This window comes from Aedes albopictus, chromosome 1 (assembly GCF_035046485.1).
Source record: "Aedes albopictus strain Foshan chromosome 1, AalbF5, whole genome shotgun sequence".
Classification (NCBI taxonomy): Eukaryota; Metazoa; Arthropoda; class Insecta; order Diptera; family Culicidae; genus Aedes; species Aedes albopictus.
This window is the reverse complement of record NC_085136.1, coordinates 45,324,894-45,348,708: the sequence shown is the minus strand read 5'-3', so window position 1 is coordinate 45,348,708 and position 23,815 is coordinate 45,324,894.

The window sequence follows — 23,815 nt, the reverse complement described above, 5'->3', positions numbered from 1 at the left end:
ATTCATCCATGAGTTTCTTCATAAATTACTCAAAACAAAATCCTTCACAAATTCCTCGAGGAGTTCCTCTAGACATTCCTCCAGAATTTAAGGTCCAGAAATTCCTTAAAGAATTCATCCAGGAATTTCTCCAGTTATTCCACCAAAAAATTCTTCAGGAATTTATCCAGAAATACCTCCCGGACATGGATTCCTCCAGGAATTTCTCTAAAGATTCCTCAAGAAAATCTTCCAGGAATTTCTCCAGGAATGTTTCTCAAAAATACCTCAAAGAATTCTTTCGGAAATTGCACCGGGAACTCCTCCACTATACCTTCAAAAATTCCTTCGTTAATTCCATCTTGAATACCTCCGGGAATTTCTACAGAGATTCCTCCAGGAATTTCTGCAACGACTCCTAAAGGAATTCCTGCTCGGATTTCTCCAGAAAATTGTGAAGTAATTTTTCCGGAACTCTTCCAAGAATTCCTCGAGAAATTTCTCCAGCGATTTCGACAGACATTTTTTCAGTACAGTGACCCCACACAGATGAATCACCTTAATTTTGTACACTATTTATGAATCACCATGTTAATCAAATGAGTGATCCATAAACTGTGGTCATTTTTGCCGATTCATAAATTGTGGGGTCACTGTATTTTTTTCTGGAATTTTTCAAGGAATCTCCAGAAATTTCTCCTGGAACAACTATAAAAATTTCTCTATTAATTGCTCCAGAAAATCATCTAAAAAATTCTTCATGGATTCCTCCAAGAATTCCTCTAGAATTTATCCATGAATTTCTCCAGAAAAAAAAACTTCTCCTGGAACTGTTCCAGGAATTCCTCGAAAAATTGCTTCAGGTATTCCTCCAAGGATTTCGCCAGGAATTTCTTCAAGAATTTCTTCAGGAATTCCTCAAAAATCCCTCTAGGAATTCTTTTGCTCGAGGAATTCGTTTAATCATTCCAGGAAGCCGCAAATATTTTTCCAGAATTTTTTCATAGAATTCCTTCAGGGAATCCTCCAGAAATTCTTCCAGGAATTCCTACATTTTTTTAGGAATTTCTCAATAAAAACCTCTAGGGATTCTTCCAGAAGTTTCTCTAGTAATTCTGCAGGGATTCATCCTTGAATTCCTTTACGGATTCCTTCAGGAATTCCTCCTAGGATTTCAACAGGGATTTCTCCAGGAATTTTCCAAAGCTTTCTCTAGGATTTCCTCTATGAATGTCTCCAGGGATTCAGCCAAGTATTCCTCCTGAAAATCCTCCAGAAATTCTTCCAATAATTCTCGAAAGAATGCCTCCAGAAATTCCTCCAAGATTTTTTCCACGGATTCTTCCAAAAATTCCTTCAGGAATTCCTCCAGAAATTGCTCCACAAATTCCTCCAGAGATTTCTCCAGTAATTTCTACAAGGATTCGTCATAGAATTTCTCGAGTAATTCTTCCACAAATTCATGCAGCAATTTTCCAAAAAATCCTTCAGGAATTCCTCCAGCAATTCTTCCTGGAATTTTTCCATGAATTATTTCATGGATTCCTTCTGTTACCCCTCCAGTGTTTCATCATGTAATTCCTTCTCGGATTCCTTCAGGAATTCCTCCAGGGATTACATCAGGGTTTTCTCCAGGAATTTCTCATAGCTTCTTCCAGGAATTCTTCTAGAAACTCCTCCAAATGTCCCTCCAGAAATTTCCTCAGGGATTCCTGCAGAAATTCCTCCGGACATTCTTCCAGAAGTTCCACCAGGAATTCTTACAAGGAAACCTCCAGGCATTCTTCCAAGGATTCCTTCAGGAATGCCTTCAGAGATTCCTCCAGAAATTCTTCCAGGAATTCCTCCAGGGTTTCTTCCAGGAATGCCTCCGGAGTTTACTCCAGGAAATTCTCCAGGGGTTCGTCAATGACCCCTGCTGGAACTTTTCAAGAAATTTATCCAGGAGTTTTTCGAAATATTTCTCCACAAATTCCTCTATGAATTCTTTCACGAATTCCTCTACGGATTCCCCCAGCAAATTCTTCAAGGATTCCTTTAAGAATGCCTCCAGGGAATTCCTTCAATAATGTTTCCAGCAATTCCTTTAGTAGTTCCTCCTGCAAATTCTACAGGAATTTCTAGACTCCTCTTCCAGTTTTTAAGAGCTTCTTTCAAGAATTCTTTCAAGCACTTCTTTAGTAATGCCTTCTGGGATTCCTCTAGAAAGTCCTTCAAGGATTCCCCCTGAAATTTCTCCAGGGATTTCTCCTAGAATGCCTCCACGGATTACTCCAGCTGGTAAAGTGATTCTCAAAATGATCCACGGAATGCTATTTTGATGCGCGAATCACAAAATGGTATATAAAATTCAATTGTGGATGATACAATGGACACCAAGAAGGTGTATAGAATTTTAAAAAGGTTTGTGATGTGAGTATGCATGCGTGGCAAGTAATTGCATTTTGATTTATAGAATGCTAAGGTAAAACATGAGATTTGGAGATGGTGTAAACATAAAAATGTTGGTGCTGCATAAAAATCAATTTGCGTGAGGCAATAAAGGTGCATAATGCCACCGTGGTGTATAGGATCTTCTGATAACACTGAGTTCATTGGTATGGTGCATTGAATGCTAATATGGAGCATGTCATTCAAAGATGGTGCTTGATGTCAGTATGATGCATTAGAGTTGACATCGTACAAGAAATGATATTTCGATGTACGAAACTTCATACAATAATAATGGTGCAATAGATGCTTAGATGATATAGTGAACGCCACGATTACGCATTAAAAGCTTTAGTAATGAATGAAATTTAACGATGGTGCATAATTTCGCAATTAGACACATATTTGATTCAAAGATGGTGCGTGAGATGTTGCCTAGATGATTCTGTGAACATCATGGTGGTGCATGATGTCTGTATGGTGCATTAGCTTCACCATGATTCTGTTATACTCGTCATGTTTCATATAAAGGTGCACTTGCAATTCGTGCAAAGGTGCAGGAAACTCAATGTGGCACAGAAATCAACATGTTCCGGGTACGTGGAATACTATTTTGTATGCGAAATGCCAAAATGGTGCATCAAATTCAAATGTAAACCACATCATAATGGTGCATAAGATAGCTAGATGGTATAATAAATGCCAAAATGGTGCATCAAATTCAAATGTAAACCACATCATAATGGTGCATAAGATACCTAGATGGTATAATGAATGCCAAAATGGTGCATGGAAGGCTTGGAAGAAGGTGTATGATGCTTGTGAGCTGCATTAGTTGTTACCGTTATTCAAAGATTATCAACATGTTGCATGGTTAGGTGCACGAATTGCAAAAATGGTGCATAGAATTCAAAATAAAAGTTTTTTGTGTGATGCTCACAACATAATGGTGCATCAGATGCCTAGATGATATAATAAACGCTGAAATGGTGCTTGGAAAGCTTTGATGGTGCATGAAATTGAATGATGGTGCATATCAGTATGATGCATTAGATTCCTAGTTGATTAAAAGATGCAATAGTGCATGAGATTAGCATAATGCGTGGATACCTAGATCATTCTGTGGACGCTTTGAAGAAGGTACATGATGTTAGTGTGCTGTATTAGTTGTCACCGTTATTCAGCGACGCTCGACATTGTGTTTGGTTAGGTGTACGAATTGCAAAAATGGTGCTTGGAATTCAATGTGGTGCCGAAGTCACCATGGTTCACGTACATGGATTACAGTTTTGGAATACGAAATGCCAAAATGGTGCATGTTATTCGAACATGGTGCTGACATCACTGATTAGTTAAAAGATGGTGCGTGAGATTAGCCTAAAAATGATTCTGAGAACATCATGGTTGTGCATGAGATAGTAAGAAATTGTATGTATCAGGGGTGCATCTGTTGCCACCATGATGCAGTGATTCTCAACATTGGGTGGATAGATCCAAAATTAAAAATTGCAAAAATGATGCATAGAATTTAATGTGGTGTGGAAGTCAACATGGATCAGGTACATGGAATACAATTGGGTATACGATATGGCAAAATCGAGCTTATGAAATTTAAATGTGAATTAAATGACGCGTGAGATGGTGCTTAGATATTAATGTGATCATCATGGTGGTACATGGAATGCAAAGGAGCTACATGATGTCTGTATGGTGCATTAGTTTTACCATGATTCAGTTATACTCAACATATTTCATATGTAGGTGCACGAATTGCAAAAATGGTGCAGGAAATTCAATGCGGCACAGAGATCAACATAGTCCAGGTACAAGTAATGCTATTTTGTATGCGAAATGCCAAAATGGTGCATCAAACTCACTATTGAACCACATCATAATGGTGCATAAAATGCCAAGATGATATAGTGAATGCCAAAATGGTGGTTGGAAAGCTTTGAAGAAGGTGCATGATACTAGATGATGCATTAGTTGTCACCGTTTTTCAAAGCTTATGGTTAGGTGCACGAATTGCAAAAACGGTGCATATCATACAAAAAAAATGTATTTTAAGTGATGCTCACGGCTCAGTGATATGACAAACGCTGAAATGGTGTTTGAAGAGCTATGATGGTGCATGAAATTTTATGCCAGTGCATATCAGTATGAGGTATTAGATACTTAATTGATAAAAAGACATTTCATGCGATCATCATAATGCGTGGATACCTAGATCATTCTGTGGACATCATGATGGTGCATTGAAAGCTTTGAAGAAGGTGCATGATGTTAGTGTGCTGTATTAGTCGTCACTGTTATTCAGTGATACTTGTTATTTTGTATGGCTAGGTGCACGAATTTCAAAAATGGTGCTTAGAATTCAATGTGGTGCCGAAGTCATTATGATTCACGTACATGGAATACAGTTTTGGAATACGAAATGCCAAAATGGTGCATGTTTTTCAAATGTGGTGCTGACATCACTGATTAGTTAGAAGATGGTGCGTGAGTTTAGCCTAAATGATTCTGAGAACATCATAGTTGTGCATGAGATACTAAGAAATTGTATGTGTCAATGGTGCACCATAGCTCAGTGGTTCTCAACATTGCGTGGTAAGATCCAAGGTTCAAGAATTGCAAAAATGGTGCATAGATTTTTTTATAGAAGGGGGGGCAAGTGCCCCCCCCCTTGCCCCCCCCTGTGCACGCTAGTGCAAACGACTTCAATGGCCTTTTAAAAATAATAGATTGAACCATCTCCATTTATCACAGTATTATCCCAATGACGGGCAATCGCGATCAGTCAAAACGATACCACAAACCGACCAATTAATACCATTTCGGTCATCGACACTCTCTCGCTTGCAGAAGCGAATAAATTGGCGAATCGGCCTCATCGCACAGTGGACGGAAGCCGGACAAAACCTCAAAAATCGACTTCAATATTTTATTTTTCTAATATTTTTCTTCCATTATAGATACTTCAACTAAGAAAACCCCAAATTTCCAAGAGATTTGGTCGAAAATTGAGTCTTGTAGATTTTTCCAAAGTTGAAGTTTTATGTGCTTCAATATTAGTATTTATTGTCTTTATTTTATGAGCTTCCTTCATGAGTTCGTTGTAAAAGTTAGGAAGACTTGAATAATGTGGCAATATTTTTTGTGTTTTTGGGTATAAATAACCATTACATTTCAGGGATTGTTTGGAATTCAATCACAAAATTAATATGTTTTTACAATATGCAAACATATTGACTTTTATGAAATTTTGAAGAAAATCTTCGTATTAAAGAGATCCAGTACTTGTTTAGGAAACATCAGAAAACGACGTCGTATCCCGGATCTGACGTGCAATTTTGACTAGTTTTTGGCTATATAGGTCACTGTTTGCGCATTTTTGCGCTAAGCGCGAAATTTTTTTTTTTTTTTTTTCTATCAGGTCACAATGGAGCCGCATGGTTGTGGAGGAAGTGATATTGTTTGAAGTTTAAATTTTATCTTCACATAGTTCAAATTGACTTCAGAATACAATTGTTAGTATAATTAGTGTAATTTTCATTCTTGTAAGAGACTTTTACCAAGTCAGATGGTCATAACAGGGGGGGGGGGGGGGGGTGCCTGTACTGGCCACAACTTTAACATTTTTTTTATATTTTTTTTTGACAGAAACACACAAGAAGGTGGGTGCTCCAATTTAAAACAGTAAGCTGGAGAGGAAAGGAGTGATGACTAAGTATGAATAAGCCTTTATTTCCTTAGACACTACTCACATGTTGCTTCACCAGATACAACTAACTCTTTTAACCTTCCAAATAATGTTTCTTCGATTTATCTTAATCGTTAGAGTTGCTCAACAACATTGGAAGCAATCTCTTCACGAACTTCTATCGAAGTTTCAATATATAGTGACACAAATTCGTCGACATCTACGTGTTTCTTTTCTACACGCACATCGCTACAGTTCAAAGCAACAATCATCTATAAAATATAAAAGGAATTCACTAAACGGCGATAAACGCTACGTTAAATATTTTTCTGCGTAAACGCCGCGATCACCAAGGCAATCTTTAATATTTTAAAAGCAATTTTATGAAACGAACATTTTACGCTCTTTAGTGAAACCGCCTTTTATTGGTTTTTTAAACTTGAAGTTTTACTGTATGTTATTCATGCAGTTTCGTTGAACACATTTCTACTGAACGACACAGAGAGTGATACAGATTTTGAAAATATTTGCTGGAACTCTACTGTTCATAAATATGATTACCGATCTCTGATGATCGTTTATAAAAAAACTCCCTTCAATATTGCGAATATGAATTGCCAATTCATTATAGATAGGGTTGTTTCGGTTGGTTCGACAAGTGATAGCAGGGATCGATGTACCTTAAAACCCAAACTCGGAAGAGCATATATGAAGTTGTTGAAACGAGATTGATAAAAAGCAGTTAAAATTTTACGCAGTTCACTAAATTAGACTATCTGACCCCATAACGATTGAACTAACACACCTCCGTGCACCCACCGTAAAATGTCACGTGGTCTATGGGCAGTCCCTGAGAATAGACCACGTCTTGTCAGCCAACATTGGTGTGTATCTGAATTGATCCATTGAAAGAAAACGTAGGTAAACGATTTTTTCTAATGATTTATGTAGTTTTGAAGATTTTGGACCACCCTAACAGCAACAAATACACAATTTTAGTTTATTTCAATACCAATACATGATTTAAGAACCCCCAAATTAAAAGGTTAATCAAAACCTACGTTCAGAAAGCACATCGTGATAGCTTATTATCGATTATTTTTACATGCTTTCCATAATCAGCAGATTTCAAAATTTTGAACCACCCTTATATAGTGAAATCAAAATCTATGATAAGTTCCATATCAGAAATAGATTTAGGGAACTAAAATCATCATAACCTGTGAATGTTAGCAATTTCGGTTAACATTTGAGGTTTTGTCCGACTTTTGTATGGAGGCCCGCCACTGTGCATCGTAAGCCCACCTATAAAGAGGACGGTCACTTTCACTGCAGGCCTCTGGGCCACCGTCCATACCGGCTGGCGTCCGGCGACCAGCGCTGAAAGACGATCCTCGTTTTGGGGTGGAATTCAACAAAACAGAAATGTACACACCTCCACCTCATTCCACGCTTCTCCGCACGAGGATGCCCTGCCTGATCATTGCTGCCGCTGAGTGCTGAATTAATTCAATCGTATCTTTTTAGTGTCCCTCGACCGCCGATGATGGCGCGGCTGCGGCAGCGGTGTATCTGCCTGCATGATTGCTCGCCCGCCTTCCAAACACATCAGATCCATTCGACGGGCGCTCATTGTTGGTTGGGCGATCAGAGCTATAATAAGCTTTCCTCGCAAACAAAATAATCAAATCGAATTACACTACCCGCCAAAAATATGGAATCGCATCGTCTAGTATTGCAACACCCCAATTGAATATTGCAGCACCCCGAAAAGTTTGGCATCACCTGAAAACCTTATGATTTACTAAACTATATCTCAAAAACCGTATCCTCTGCAAAGTTTAGACCTTCAGCAAAGTTGTTCAGCAGGTTTATGACCCTCAAAAGGTGGAATGTTTGGTACGTAATTCCGCCGCTATGTGACGCTAGTGTGCCATTAAAACGAAGTACTTTGACATGGTTTATCTCATGATTCTGACGATCTAGAATGTTCGTGTCTTCAGCAATGTTGATCAGAAGGTCTATGGCTATCAAATTATGGTAAGTTTAGTGCGTAATTCTACCGCTAGGTGGCTCTAGCGTAATTCTGCCGCTGTGTGGCGCTAGTGTGCATTTAAAACGAAGTACTTCAACATGGATTAATTCACGATTCTGGCCACCTAGAATGTTCCTGTCTTCAGCAATGTTGATCAGAAGGTCTATGACTATCAAATGGTGGTAAGTTTAATGCGTAATTTCACCGCTAGGTGGCACTAGTGTGCATTTCAAACGAAGTACTTTGACATGGTTTATCTCATGATTCTGACCACCTAGACCTGTGTGCCGACTATATTTTGCTCGGCAGCGGCGTGAGGCCCATTTTTGGCCGGCGGCGGCGGCGTAATCGGCGTCACGCCGGTGCCAGCTTTCGGCGGCGGCGTGAATCGACGTGATCAAAATTTGACCATAATTTTACATTGGCAAAGCAAACAAGTTTTCATTATGCTCTAGAATTTATAGTCTGAGCTATTTCATGATCATTCATGACATAAACTAGTACGATTGAATGAATACCTTTTTTCAGTCCTGTTCAGATCCGTCGCTGCGACCAGTGGATAGACCTATTGTGACATTAGCCGTATCCTTTGTGTAGTTCATGTTGCATTACAATATTGATTTTACTACAGTTTTTGTTTCGTTTTCTTAGAGCATTCAGAAGCTATCAAATTTGATAATAAGATCGCAGAATCTCAGAAGGAATTCCAGGAGGAACCTTGAAAGAAACTCCTGGAGAAATCCATGAAGAAAATTCTGGACATATCTCTGCAGGAACTGCTGTATGAAATCCGGAAGGAACTTCTGCAGAAATCTCTGGTGGTTCAAGAATCTGTCTTAGAGAGATTCCTGTAGAATCTTCTAAAGAAATCCCTGCAGGAATCCCAGGGGGAACCCCTGAAGAAATTCTGGGAGGAATCTTCAAAGGATTTCCAAGCGGAATAATCGACGGAATTTCAAGAGGAAGGAATTCCAAAAGGAAACACCATAGGTAGTTTAGGAGAAGTCTCCGAAGAAACTCTAGGAGGAATCTCCAAAGAAATCCCAGGAGGACTCCTGGAGGAATTCCATGAGGAATCCCTGGAGGAAATCAAGAAGGAATCTCCGTAGGAATTCTAATAGAAATCATCGAAGAAACTCCAGGAGGAAACCCCGAAGGAATTTCAGTAGAAATCTACGACAGTATGTTGGGAGGTATGGCGTTCAGTCTTTGGAGAAATAACTCAAAAACGGATTCTTAAGCTTAACGGATGAAACATAGATTTAGATTTTGGATGAAAGCTTAAGTATCCGTTTTTGAGTTATTCCTCCAAAGACTGAACGCCATACCTCCCAACATAATCATCAACAGTCGAAATTCGAAGAAAGTCTACGACAGTATATCAGGAGAAATTCCCGAAAGAATTTCAAGAGGAACCCTTGAAGGAAAAACAGGTGGAATCCTCGATAAAAATTCCAGAATGAATTCTAGGAGGAATCTCCGAAAGAATTCTAGAAGGAATCCCCGAAAGTATTCCTGGAAGAATTCACAAAGGAAGCGCAGGAGAAATCCCCGGAGGAATTCCATGAGGAATCCCCGAAGTTATTACAAGAGGAATCTCCGAAGGAATTCTAAGAGGAATCAACAAAGAAATTTCAGGATGAAGCCGCGAAGGAATTCCAGGATTTAACCACGACTGATAATCCGTCGGAAACCCCGAAGGAATTTCAGGAGAAATCCACAACTGAATATCAGCAAAAATCCACGACTGAATATCAGGAGAAATCCCCGAAAGAATTCCAGGAAGAATTCTCGGTGAAAGTCTAGGAGGAAACTTCAAAAGAAAATCTAGGAAGAATCCCCAAAGGAATTCTAAGAGGAATCCCTGAAAGAATTCCAAGCGAATTTCCCAATAGATTTCTAGGAAAAATCTTCGAATATATTCCAGGAGAAATTCTCAAAGGAATTCCAGGAGGAACCCTCTAAGGAAGTCCAGGAGGAATCCGCAAAGCAATTACAAGAGAAATCCCTGCAGGAATTCTATGGGTAGCTCTTGAAAAAAATCCGGTAGGAATCTCCGAAGGAATTCCAGGTGGAATCCTCGAAGGATTTCCAGCGGAATCTCTCAAAGGGAATCTTTCCGAGTAGGGGGAAGGATTTGCAGGAGGTATCCCCTAAGGAATTCCTGGAGAAATTCCAGAAGAAAATCCAGGATAAATTCTTGTAGAAATTTCCTGAAGGATCCCTCATGTTTATCAGGAGATATGCTTGATTATAATCCTAAGTAAATTTTTCAAGGAACTCCTACAAGATTCCCTGAAGGAACTCTTGTAGAAACTACTGAATGAGTTTCTGGAGAAATCTCTGATGTAACTCATGGAGGTATCCATGAGTCCTCCTGAAAAAATCTCGATCGCAATCTACAATCTGAAAGAACCCCAGGAACGATCCATGGAAGAATCCCTAAAGGAACTTCACAAGGAATCCCCTAAGGATATCTGAAGTAATCTTAGAAGGAACTCTTTAATAGGAATCTCTGAATAATTTTCTGGGGGATTCTTTGAGTTCTACTGAAGGTATCCTTGGATCCTCATATAAGATTCTCTGAAGGAACTCCTGGAGAGATTTCTGAAGGAACATCCGTAGGAATTCCGGAAGAAATTCAGGAGGAATCTCTGAAGAAACATCTGCAAGAATCCCTGAAACTCCTGGAGAAATCTGTGATGGAATTCCTGGACTAATTTCTGAAAGAACTCCTGTAGGAATTTATAAAGGAACTTCAGAATAAATCCTTACAGAAGCTCATAGACTGGTTTTTTAAGAACTCCTGCAGGAATTTCTGAAGAAACTTCTTACGGAATTCTTGATGGATCTCCAGGATGCATTTATGAATCCTCCTGAAAAAAAATCATTGAGGGGACTTCTGAAAGGATACCTGAGCGAACTTTTGTTGAAATAGCTTAGGGATCTTCTGAAGGAATTCCTAATTAACACCTGGAGGCATTCCTCCTGGAGCTATTTGGGGGATCCCTGAACGAACTTCTGGAGAAAACACCGAAAAACTGCTGGAGCAATCCTTGCAAGATCTCCTGAAAGTATTTTTGAATAATTTCATTTACTTTGGGATGCTAAGAGGAATCATCGAAGGAATTTCAGGATGAATCCTTAAATAAATTTCAGGAGGGATGCTAGAAGGAATTCCTGTAGGAAACTTTGATAAAACTCTTAGAGTGATCCCTGTAGGATCTCCTTGAGCGATCCCTACAGAATGTCAGGAGAAATCCCTTCTTGGAAATCTAGAGGAATTTTCGAAGCATCTCCTGGAGGAATCTCCTGGAATAGCTCCTAAAAACTCCTGTGCGAATTTCTGAAGGAATCCCTGAACCTGAAGGAACTCTCATTTTAATCTCTGAAGGACTTCATATGGGAATCCCTGAAGGATCTTCAGGATAATTCTCTAATGTATCTCTAGGAAGCATCCATAAACCCTCCGAAAGAAATTCTGAAGGAACTCCTGGTGTTTTCCCTGAAGGTACTTCTGTCATTTTTCAATTAATTTTATTCATTATTAAACATTATTCATATTTCTCCAGAAGTCTCTTCAAATATTTTTCTTGGACGATTCAAAGATGCCTACAGGAGATCCACCAGGGATTCCTTCACAAAATTCATCAGGGATGCCTCCAGGATTTACAGATAGTGATCGTGAGAAATTTTTAGTTCAACTTTATGCAAACTTAATTTTGTTTGTGCACTGATCACCGGCACGAAAAATGCGGTGTGACAAACTGCGACGAATGGGGTAGGTGGTCAGAATCATGAGATAAACCATGTCAAAGTACTTCGTTTTAAATGCACACTGATGCCACATAGTAGCGGAATTACGCACTAAGCTTACCACCATTTGACAGCCATAGACTTTCAGACCAACTTTGCTGAAGACATGAACTTTCTAGGTGGTCTGAATCATGAGATAAATCATGTCAAAGTTCTCCGTTTTAAATGAACACTAGCGGCACATAGCGGCGGAATAACGCACTAAACTTATAACCATTTGATAGCCATAGACCTTCTGATCAACTTTGCTGAAGGTCTTAACTATGCAGGGGATACGGTTTTTCAGATACAGTTTAGAAAATGGTGCTGCAATATTCAATTGAGGTGGTGCAATACTAGACGATGCGATTCCATATTTATGGCGGGTAGTGTAAGTGCTCCCGGTGAGCTTCTTCACCAGCGCAGAAAAAAAACAGCCGATCTACCCACCTAAGTTGAATTGGCAATTTCTGGTGGTCCGAGGAAATCGAAATCGTGCGCCGCTTCATTTGCATACGGATTCAGCCAGCATTAGCGTTGAGAGCGTGGACTGGACATCGCCGCTTCTGGTTATTGTTGCAAATTGAATTAACCATATTGCTGCTCTGGTGGACACGGATCCAATGGAGCGACGGCGGCGTGTTAATTTGGTACCGACAAATCGACAAAATGGTCTTGAGTGGCGATCGTTAATTGATGTGTGTCCTTTTTTTTCGGAAATGGTATGGCACGCGGTCCGAGGGAGAGAATCGTACAGAATGTATGTAGATCAACACGACTTTCGGAAACATCCTTCCGGTTTTCAAAGTGTCTAGAACTCGAAGGTTTTTTAATGCATAGCGTCCTTTACTGCCCACATTCGCACAACAGTCCCATGTGATTAGGAAACCCAGCAAACATGGGACTAAACTGCCACAGGAAGACCCTCAGTATTAATTCTCTGGGCTGCAAAATAGTGAGTCGATAAGGAGAGTGTCCAACATAGCTCTGGTCCTCACAAGTTCCTACCTCATGCTTCGACGGGTCAAGCGATGACAAAGACCGCCAGCTAAGAGTTGTGTGCTTAGCTGGTAGTGCAGCCTATGCGCTGTTGTCTTTCTGACTTCAGCTAGATAGAGGAGGTACGACCCGAGCGGAACCTATACCTAAGGTGGCAGCCCCACCACGGTGGATAGGGGACCTCAGGCCATCAACCTACTGCTCTAGAAGCCCGAAAAACCGTTACAGAAACCGAAAATGAAAGATAACGAACTGATTCAACGGCAACGACTTTTAGCGCGAAACAACGGACAAGAATTGGAACTTGGAATGTATTAACCCTAGCCCAGCAGGGTAAATTGGCACAACTAGCCAATGAGGCATGCCGTATGAAGCTTGAGATCCTAGGACTGAGCGAAGTCCGTTGGCCGAACTTTGTAGAAGACAGATTGGCGTCATGTCAAATTCTGCTATACTCTGGCCTACGAGGTGAACACGCTCCTCACCACCGTGGAGTTGGTTTCCTGCTCAGCACTCACGCTCATGCTGAGCTCATGAAGTGGGAACCTATTAATGAGAGGGTAATTGTAGTCAGATTCAGAACACGGGTTCGAAACCTTACCATGATCCAATGATACGCGCCCACCGATGCTGCCGAAATGCAAGACAAATAGAACTTTTACAGCCACCTGAATGCTGTCGTGATTAAGATTCCGAAAGGTGATATCAAGATCCTCATGGGCAACTTCAACGCGAAGGTTGGTTCCGTCAACTGGAACTATTAGTACGTCATGAGACGCCATGATTTCGGAGAAATGAGCGAAAACGGAGAACTGTTTGCAGAGTTTTTGGCAACAATGACATGGTGATTGGGGGATCGCTCTTTCCCCATCGACCAGTGCACAAAGTGACATGGGTTTCCCATGATGAACTCACGGAAAATCAAATCGACCACATCTGCATCAGCCGGAAATGGAGACAGAGCCTTCTCGATGTGCGGAACAAACGTAGCACCGACATTGCGTCCGATCATCAACTCGTAATCGGAGAGATCCGGCTGCGCATTGCGAGGATCCATCGACAGGAGGAGAAAATCGAGCGCCGGTTCAACACACGCCGACTGGAAGACGCTGCGGTGAAAAGGTCCTGCGTCGAGGAGCTGGAGATCCGTGCTGTGGATATTCCGGAAGGTGGAAGCGTAGAAGATCAATGGAGCGCCACCAAGAACGCCTTCATCGCCACCGGCGAGAATAATTTGGGTGGGCTACGCACCCAGAGAAAGCAGTGGATCACAGATGACACCTGGAGGAAGACAGAGGAGCGAAGAAACGCCAAAGCCGCGATAGAGCGAGTAAAAACGAGAGGAGCCAAAGCCGTAGCCCGTCAGCGCTATTCGGCTCTCGAGAAGGAAGTGAAACGCTCATGTAGACGGGAAAAAATAGCGTGGGCGGACTCCCTAGCCGACGAAGGCGAGAAAGCTGCAAAACACCGGCGACATCCGTCTCCTCTACAATGTTTCACGTTGCCTTGGTGGGACTAAGACGAATGCTACGATGCCCGTGAAAGACACATCTGGACAGTTACTGACCGACCCGGCTGAACAGTTGAAACGCTGGTTCGAGCATTTTGGAAACCTTTTTCAAGTGTAGGCCACGCCATCAACACCTTAGCATGGTTCGCCAAGGGTTCGACGCATTACCCGTGTCAACACCGAAGCTCCATCAGTGCAGGAGATAGAAACGGCCTTCCGTAGCATGAAATCGAACAGAGCCCCGAGGGTCGATCGCATATAAGCTGAGATGCCCAAAGCTGACTCCGTAGTATCTGCACAACTGCTGCATCAATTATTCTGCAACATATGGGTTTGGTCATCCAGGACGTCGATTCCCGTGCAATTCGGATTAGAATCATCAATCTTTAAAATCAACAACTACTTACCTGTTGGAAATGCTGACCGGAGGAATGAGGCACTATACCGCATCAAGGCCGGTTATTGGAACAGGTGGTGCCTGGTTGGCAACGGTACCGGGCTGATGATAAAATTAATCGGACGAGATTCACAAAATCCATCGCGGTGCGATAATTTATTGTTTGTTTACAATTTGGCGTACATGATCTATTACATTCTTGGCAAAGTTTGCATAAACCTACATCAAGAACGTTATAAACCTGAGTACTCTTGAGAAGTACTTCTCACCCTTGCTTAAGATGAAATAAATTTAAGACGTCCTTGATGGAGGCCAACCAAGCTGCATTGAGAACGTTATAAATCCTAGTATTCTTGAGTTATGCTTTTAGCTCTGGTATGACTTGAAAGAAGTTTAAGAGATCTTATGGTGATGTTGATTAAAACCATCGATAATGGACCGACCACCGGCCTAGATTTCAATGGAAGCCATGTTGAGAGAACTCATGAACAATGTTCTCATGACCAGGAATAATATTTTTAAATGTTTTATTAGTGCATTATAATGGAAGCGTGTTGCAATTTTTGGAAGTATCTTGCAACATATTTACGATGAATTTTGCTTGGCATTTGGCATCCTTGTTACACCACGGAAATATTTCCAATTTGTGTAATAAATTAATGCCAATGACAATAATGTGTCATTTTCATTGTGTTTTTTTTTTCAATTTATTTCATCAAACTTTTCTGTCGACATAAAAGCTGCATCAGCAACAACACTGACAAATTTATTATCGTTTTATCGTGCACTTGAAGAATTCTACAAGGAGAGAGCAATTCACCTTGAGGACAACTTGAGAAGTACAACAAGTTTTAAGAGAAATTTAAAAACAACTCTCCAAGAGCATCTTAGGATGGGCCTCTTTGGTCTTATGGCGGGTTTATGGTTGAGTTGATGTTGTTTTGCAGAGCAATTTGGTTTATGCATGGTTTTAAAGCACAGGTGTTGAAGAATACTTCAAAAGCATTATAAAATTAATTTTGTTACTTGGGTTGGAAGGGGCCATACATAAAAATGTAACAAACACATACATGCGACATATCAAACTGCGGCATTTTGGATAACCTGATCAGCAGTTAGCAAGAAAACAGTCTCAGACCATATCTGAACCGGTTGTGTTCCGGAACCGGTTCCGGGTGTCCCGCCGGAAGTGGCCAAATATAAAAGTGAATCAAATCCATGCATGCGACACATCAAATTGCGGCAATTTCGATAACCTGATGGACGGTTAGCAAGAAAACAGTCTCAGACCATGTCTGAACCGGTAGTGTATCGGAAATGGTTCCGGATGTCCCGCTAGAAGTGGTCAATTATAAAAGTGATCCAAACCCATGCATGCGACACATCAAACTGCGGCATTTTCGATAACCTGATGAGCAATTAGCAAGAAAACAGTCTCAGACCATATCTGAACCGGCAGTGTTTCGGAACCGGTTCCGGGTGTTCCGCCGGAAGTGGCCGTATATAAAAGTTGACAAAACTTTTGCATGCGGCACATCAAATCATGGCTTTTTCGACAACTTGATGACCGGTTATTGAGGAAGTAGGCTAAGACCACATTATGGACTGTCAGTAGTGCCGAAACTAGCTCCGGGTTTCCCTCCGAAAGCGGCTAAATATAAAATTGAACCCAACCCATGGCTTTTTTGATAACCTAATAAACATTAGCAAGCAAATAGGCTCAGACTATTTATGAGACTATCGGTAGTGTTCCGCAACCGGTTCCGGGCCAGAAGTGACACCAAACCCATGCATGCGATACCTCAAATCACGGCTTTTTAGGTAACAGTTGCAAGAAAATAGTCACAAGCCAAATCAGTGTGTTACGGAACCGATCACGGGTGTCCCGCCAGAAATGGTCAAATGTAAAGGAGAACGAATTCATGCGACATATCAATGACTTATTCAGTAACAAGATAAACGGTTAACCAACAAATAAACTCAGACCATATTTGGGAGAACCGGTAGTACTACCGTGTTCCAGAACTGTTGACAGGACGAGTAACGCGTCGGAAGTGGTAAAATATGGAAGGGAACTAAACCATAGCGGCGTTTTTGATAATCTGATGAACGATCAACAAGAAAATAGTCTCAGGCTACATCTAGAACTTGTAATAATATTTCGGAATCGGTTGCAAGTGTTCCATCGGAAGTAATTTAATAGAAGTGAACCAAAATCATGCATCATGCGATACATAAAATCGCGGCTTTTTCAAAAGTTTGCCGAACGGTTAGCAAGAAAATAGCCTCAGATCACATTAATTTCCGGCTTTTCAGGTAGCCCGATGAACAGTTGACAAAAATATAATCTCAGACCATATTTGAGACAACCGGAATCAGTTCCAGGTGTCCCGTCGGAAGTGGTCAAACGTAAAATTTAACAAAACCTCCAAAAGCAAAAGCAAAAATTTTAACAAAGCCGCCATCGATTTGTGAAACTTATTGATGGCACATATAACGATGTTATGTTCAACGACAAAACAGAGCTGAACAATATCAAACCACTCAGTTTAAAGCTATGTTCATTTAGAATCCGGAATGACAAAATCACGTATATCTTAGGGATGGAATAACAAACATAAAAGGTGAAGCCCTCAAAACAAAGGTTATTTATTGTACTTTCATGGAAAAATATCATTGAAATTATTTATTTTTATTTTTCACACATTTTCTCACTTTTTCAGTGTTAACTTCTCTAAAAATCTGCGCAACGGTGGTAAATTTTAGCAACAACCCCTTCCGCACGTTTGTTCAACAATCAGGTCATCTATGCAGTGTCCTGAGTGCCTTGACTAGTCTGACTAGGATTCCGAAGAAAAATTGCCAAACTTTTTTTTATTGTGAAATGAGGGGCAATTCAGTGAATTGAGAAAACTGCTTGACCACCTTAACTTTATTCACAACAACAGATCACTTTAAGATCTTCGGAAAATTTTTCTTTTGCACACTTTAAGCTATATTATATTATCCTTGGTAACACGATTCATGTAAAATTTATCCTCCTTGTGAGAAAAATGCATTAAAGGGAAATTTTCCATTCAAATTTCTATCGCAATGAGAAGAGCGAGGGCTCATCCACCCGCACCCAAATTTTGCGCAGTAATTTCAGACGCAAGAGAAAATGAAAAAAAAAAAACTTCGTTCTCTTGCATATATGAAGACTTCGACCATTTCTTCATTTTTAATCTTACCCAAAGTTTACCTGGCTATCAAAAAGCCACGATTTGATCAATCGCTAGAACTGATTTTTTTCACTTTTGTAATTCCGCTATTTGACATGCCGCATGCACCTGGATTCAGTTTTAGATCACTACCGGTAGTTTTTGATGTGATCCAAGGCTATTTTCTTGCTAACTATTCGGCAAGTTATTGAAAAAGTCGCGATTTTGTGTGTCGCATGCATGCTTTTGGTTCACTTCTATATTTAACCACTTTCAGTGTAACACCCGCACTGTTGTCCCGAATATGGTCTGAGGCTATTTTCTTGCTAGCCGTTCATCAGATTACCAAATAAATCATTTGATAAAACAAGAACCTTAAAAATAGTCTTTATCATGAAATTATGATCCTTCAAAAATACTTGTTCCTGCATTTTTTTTTTTTCATTTTTTGTTGCTACATTCTTTCATCAATTCTATGATTATTTCAAGCATTTTTCTCGGAACTTACTTAGTTATTTAACCCTGTAATACCAAAAATTTTTATTTTGATCTTAATATCAGTATTCGTCATCTAAAATCGATTTAAACATGTTTTGGATTATTCTTTTTAATTCTCGACTTTGAGAATTTCGATTTTTGATTTTTCTAATTTTCATTTTTGAACATCCCCATACTTTTACTTTTCCCGAAGGCCTATTTGGGCGATGAATTTTTGAGACGAAACATTTTGAGATTTTATGATTATTGTTGAAATATTTTGATTTTAATATTTTTTCATAGAAATTTTATTTTAGGTGTAATTTTAAGAAAAATAATTTTAGAGTGTATTCGATTCCCTTGAACTATTTTACTATGATAGAAAGATTTGGGAAAAAATTGAAACATGTAAATCGAAGCGATTCAATACAAAATATACAATGACTTCTGAAAGGTGACTAAAACATCAATTTTTCAATGATTAAAAAAAAAAATGTAAATAAGCTTCAAAAGATATCAAAAACCATTTTGAGATATTCAGAATAGTCCTAAACATCAGCCAGAAATATAAAAAATTAGATTGTCCACGAAACAAAAATAACAAAAATGCTCAAATTATACCCCGTCTAAAGGCGGGGTTGGGTATTAGAAGGATTAAATAATCCTGAACAGATTGTATCGCAATTTCATCATATGCTCCTATCGTGTCACACAACACAAAATCAAAGATTTCTTGACCTCGTGTGATCTTCATTCAAGTAAGATTCGCTCAAAGACCTATCTTTAAATTTCCCAATTTTTATTTAGACTTATTTCTTCACAGTTTTGTTGCGTTGTGCCAATAATTATCGCAATTTGTCTCCAATCAATCCCATCTTCTACTACAGATCTGTTTATTTCGGTGATCAAAATTCTGTAAAACTTCTTAACAAACCTTGAATAAGCACATGTTTCATTCGTGATCATCCCACTTGTTATAATATTTTTTTCAACGGTAGTTATTCAGAGTTATATAATTGTGATTGCTTAAATGCCTAAAGTGTATTTCACTCTGCTTAACTGTTTCTAGGTAGTTTCAATAGATTTGTTTGAGATTGTTAATTTTTTTATTTTTTTTATTTAATAATTTACACGTTTCGATCTTTTGGCATCGCACTGTCAATTTGTATAAACTTTGAACAATAATGTACAATAATGCTATCTTACAGTCTGTTGTTGGTTCTCATCAGCGTAACTGGGACTGAGAGGACTCCATATTCCCCACAGTGCAGTGCAGTGTTCTAGCAGGACTTCTTCGCTTGCTCCAGATTGCTCTCCAGCATGTCAATCATGCGGCCCAGTGAGGCCACCTCGGCCTCGGCCGTGGCCATGAGCAGCTCCATGTTGCTCTTGAGCTGTTCCGTATCGTTTGCGGCCAAGGCCAATTCAACACCATTGGCGAACCTTGCGGCTCCGGTAGCATGGTTTCCGCTAGTTTGGTTTCCGATACCATTGGCGTTTTCGGACGGGGCATTGTCCTTCTTCTGAGATGCGTCCATGATTGATGGAAATGCTTCTTCGGTTTAGTATAAATATGGCACACAACGGGTGCTGTTGGTGAATAAGAAGAAGTTTTCAAGCTTGCATGGCTAAACATTAGAGTATGTCACTTTTAAATATTTCTAATCTTGATCAACTCGGAAAATATTTAGATTATTACCTTTAACCCTCAAGGTTGAACAGTCCAACAGAACAACACAGCAAGACTAAAACTTGCGACAGCCACAGTCCATTGTACTATTATTATCACTCTGAAGTGTGATGAGGACAAAACACCACACAACAGACGGCAGTCGATCGACAGTTTGTGGATCACGCATTGGCCGATAAGATTAGGCAGTTTATTGGAAGGTGGATCGAAAAGCAGGCTGTGCATGTAGGAGTTGCAAGGACAATTGCATGGCTAAAATGTTCAACCACGTTCTAAGAAACTTCAAAACCTCCACAGTACCAGGTGCCAACATCAAAAGTTCAAAAATCTGTAGTCAAATTTCATCCGAATTTGATGAAAATGTTACAGAAAATCACAAATGAGTTGAATTTTGGACATATGCAAAGAAACCACAAAATTTCACCGTTGTTCCGGATTTAGGCCGGAAAAACCTGGGATACCCTAGGAACTTTTTGAGAAAAACACACGAAAACATGTTGAAATTCGTAACGAATCAATGAATTTTATATATTTATTCCAGCACAGCTACGCATGCACGGTTCTGAGATAGTTGGACCTGTTCCGGTCGCGTAACAGGCCGGAACCGGTTCCGGTAGGGACCCAAAAGGGACATCATCTGAATTTCACAGAACCACATCGTTCGACGGCTCAAAATTTATGATTTTTCGTCTAGATGTCAATAGGAATTGTGCCGATGGTCGACAATGGATCTGGGCACTTCCGGATATTTCGGAACCGGTTCCGGTAGGGACCCAAAGGGGTCACTTTCTGAATTTCACAGAATCACATCGTTCGACGACTCAAAATACATGATTTTTTGTCTGGATGTCAATAGGCACAGCGCCGATGGCCGACAATGGATCTGGCCACTTCCGGATATTCCGGAACCGGTTCCGGTAGGGACTCCTGTTGAGAGCTTTCTCTGCCAATGTCCATTTTCATGTGTATATCGTGTGGCCGGCATGAAGGTGTTCTATGCCCATGGAAGTGAACAAATTTCCACCAGTACTGTCATGGTAAAATTCGATCTGGTTACTCAAAATTTTCAAATCCCAGCGCCCCCTAGACTGGTAAGTCCCATAGGAATGAAATATCTCCAAGGTTTCTTAACACTCACACTGCCATGCTATAAATCACTTACACCAACTGCCCCGCCTCAAAACAGTGGGAACGTTTTTTTTCAACTGCTAATATCTCGGCCGTTTTTCATCCAATTTGCAAAATTTTTGAAGCTATGGTTTTTCCCAGTCTCCTAGATGAATATAAAATTTTCAAACTATGGTTTGGACCTAGGGGCGGGACAGCTCTAATATTAATTAGCGATATTAGCAGTATTAGAAAATATTAATCTCAGAGCCCTACCAAATTTAAACAAAGTAAGCCACGTCGATTGAACTGAAATGATTTGGGATGACAACCGTGATGACAACCAAAAAAATGATCGTGGTGCTTTGATCGTCTTTGTGTATGAGTAAATGAATCAGGAAAAAAAAACTAAAGTCGGCAAAATCTTGCTCTCTTATTGAGCTTCTCATACAAGCTCATGCCAAGAGAATCAATTTGGGACTCTCAGATGACGGACAACTGCAAATAGTCGTGATTATTGTCGTATGTGTCGTATCGTTTGGTCTGAAGATCTTATACAATATTAAGGTCACATCACCGGAGATTATTCGATATTCGATTAGCTTGGCTATTGATTATTGACTGGAATCAGCAAAAATATCCTAGCTCAAAAATGCTTCCGAAAAATTAAACTAAAGTGCTTTATTGGCAGAATACTGCACCGTCGCACATCCAAGGGAAGTGCAAATGATATTCTCAGTTTAACAGTTCAGTTTTTTTATATTCATGCAACTTAGAAGTTTAGCAAACAACATTAGTGGTCGTTTTCCTCGAGAAATTCAATTAAGCCATTTCTTATGATTCCTCCTAGCCTCTTAGCCATGGGCTTTCGATTGCCATATCCTCGATGATTATGCTATATGCTGGAGCCGTGGGTGGAGCTCAGTTTATTCTCCCAGCTAAAATAATCAATAGAAATTTGAGTGTTTATCCGAACAAATTGTAGAAAAGTTGCGAACATACCGTACCTCCACCTCGCGTCTTCATGACAGTTTTTGATTATTGCATGAAAAGTCATGACATACTATCCAAAAAACGATTCGGTTGACGGTGAAGATTAGGACATTAATATTTATTAGGCAGTATTAGGGTCTGTGTCAATTGGCAAATTAAAATTAATTTTCACTTAAACTTGACAGTTCGATAATTATTTCCTTAGGAGAACTGTCAAGTTTAAGTGTTGAACTGTCAAGTTTAAGTAAAAATTAATTTTAATTCGCCAATTGACACAGACCCTTAGAGTCGGTATTAGAAGCTGTCCCGCCCCTAGGTTTGGACCAAAGTTCTATTTTTGAGTACTCAAAAACTCGGAGCAAGTACCTTAAAAATACTGCTTTTTTGGAGCCAATGTAAAGAAGTTTCCACATATATTTAAATGTTGAATTGCCCACAATCTTCACAAAATTACGTATAATACAGAAATTTGTATATTTGGTTCAAACTTTATATTCATCGCGACAACCCCTGTGTTTTATTGCTTGGAAACATCAACGTGTACATAAGAATACATTTACAGATCAATGGAGACAAGTATGAATCATAAAAACTACAAAATCTTCACAAAATACGTATAATACAAAAAATATATACATATATTCGGTTTGATCTTCACATTCTTCACATTCACAACCTCTGTGTTTGATTGCTTGAGAACAATCATGTGTACATAAGAATAGTTTTCCATAGCGATGGGGAGAAGTACGATTAATAAAAGCTACAAAATCTTCATAAAATTACGTATAATACAGAATTTTTTTAAATTCGGTTTGAACTTCGCATTCATCGTGACAACCTCTATGTTTTATTGCTTGAAAAGAAGCACATGTACATGAGAACACTTTTTCAAAATGATTGTGATAATTTTGTGTCTTAGAAACTACAAATTTTTCACAAAATTGCACAATAATGCAAGAATTTTGTATTTTTGGTTTGAACTTCACGTTCATCGCGACAGCCTTTGTGTATTATTGCTTGAAAACAATGACGTGTACAGGAGAAAACTTTTTCCAAGCGATTGTGAGAGTAAGAATCATAGATACTACAAAAATTTCACAAAACTACGTATAAGTCAGGTTTTTTTTGTTTTAAACTCAACTTTAATCACGAACTCCTTTAGGCCGTTTGCAATGCTGTTTTATTTCGTATGACGACTTTCAAAATAAATCTAGAACTTAATCAGCATGTCAGCAGATATGGAATATCTTCCAGAACCCTTTCAGGAAATCTTACTAGAGCGGGAGAGGAAATAATTTTTAATTGTCAAGAGCTTCGTGCACCGTCTCCCAATCACTTATTGGTATGACAATTAGTGTGCGGTCGAACTCTCGACGGGTCGGTCCTCGGCCGACCGACAACGGTAAGGGTGACCATAGCACCCTACAAATGTCAATTTCTTGATTTTGCTTTGGCTGACCAAGCCATGTGGGAAATTACACTGTTGAAAATGCTTTGACATCC